Source organism: Acyrthosiphon pisum, unplaced genomic scaffold, assembly GCF_005508785.2.
Source record: "Acyrthosiphon pisum isolate AL4f unplaced genomic scaffold, pea_aphid_22Mar2018_4r6ur Scaffold_21049;HRSCAF=22891, whole genome shotgun sequence".
NCBI classification, from domain to species: Eukaryota; Metazoa; Arthropoda; class Insecta; order Hemiptera; family Aphididae; genus Acyrthosiphon; species Acyrthosiphon pisum.
In genome coordinates, this window is record NW_021770473.1 from 2501 (window position 1) to 3961 (window position 1461).

The 1461-nt window shown below is 28.1% G+C and overlaps 1 non-coding gene across 1 annotated transcript; it reads right to left on the reverse strand.

Moving 5' to 3' along the window:
- Positions 1–236: 236 nt before the first annotated feature.
- On the reverse strand, positions 237–355 carry LOC115034779. The gene has a single exon (XR_003840077.1). It is a non-coding gene; the product is annotated as a 5S ribosomal RNA (ribosomal RNA).
- Positions 356–1461: the final 1106 nt, after the last annotated feature.

Sequence of the window (1461 nt, forward strand, 5' to 3'; positions counted from 1 at the left end):
TATGTCTAATACATAGACTGATATACCGTCTCCGCTCAGAATCGTTTTTCTTATACAGTGATATTATATCATTGAATTCAAATTTAATTCTATCCATTATACAGTGTCCCACTTGTAACCTGCTGTACAGCAGAGCGACATCCAAAGATACTGTTGAAGACTTTAAAAGGTGATGACGAAAAAAAATAATAAAAATCTTAGTCTAAAATAAATATTGTTTTAAAATTGAAAAAAAATGCCAACGGCACGTAGTGTTCCCAAGCGGTCACCCATCCAAGTACTAACTACGCCCGACGTTGCTTAACTTCAGTGATCGGACGAGAACTGGTGTATTCAACGTGGTATGGTCGTTCGCGAATGTGTCTTATAAAATTTTGGTATTTAAATTGATTAATAAAGAGAACGCGATTGCCGTTTTTATAGTATGTTGCAGTAAGTAGTAAGTTATAAAACTGAATTTTGACCCTTATTGAATATTTAAATCTATAAGTGTGGGTCGACAAAATCGTAAAAACGCCTCGGAATATAAGTAATAATATTATTTAGTTTATTATAGGTTTATTAGGTCCCGGATTTGAATGAAAAATTTTTTGGGAGGTCTCAGACAATGCTTTTCAAGTTCAAAATCCTTATTAAACATCAAAGAATTTACAACTTAAATTTTTATTTATAATTTTCAATAATTTTTATGTCATTTTGTTTTATTTTTAGTGCATAGCCGCATAGGTATATTTTACTTCCAAAACGAACTTTATTTGTTTTTTTCGTTATTTTTGTAATTCAAAAAATATTCATCACAGAAACTTGGAAGTTGGAACATTCCACTTATACTTAATTTACCATTTTTAATACTTACTGAAATCCTCAAAATATTTAAACTTAATAAAGCTATATACGTCTAATAAGCGTTTGTAATTTTAAATATTTTTCATATTTATCTACTAGCCTGGCCAATAAGCATGAAAAATATGTAATTTAAGATCTAGAACATTTTTCCTATATCATGATGAAATTGATATTTATTTCATGGTAAAACATTGGGCTCTTCTTAAAGAATGACTACTTAATATATTTTTTAATAAAAATATAGTAATTTTGTTTTAAAAATAATATTCTTTTTAATAAACACTGTCTAATGATTTAGCAATTTGCATTAAGGGGCCTCGCTAGTCGCTACTTTCGTCAATTTTAGCTGAAAAGACCTAAAATATTGAGAAAATTAAAGTTAGTTGACGTTGTCCGATTTTGATACTGAAAAAAAATTAAACTCGCCAGACAATTGTCTATAGATCCTACGAAGCACTTTTTAAAATCTAAATTGTATATTATTGTGAACTGTAATTGAAAACTTGAAAATATCAACTTTTTCGGATCATAATTAAAATAAAAACAATATTATAAAAACGGAAAATGTTTCGTACGATCTACAGACATTTTTCTGTTGAATTCAAATATTTCTTC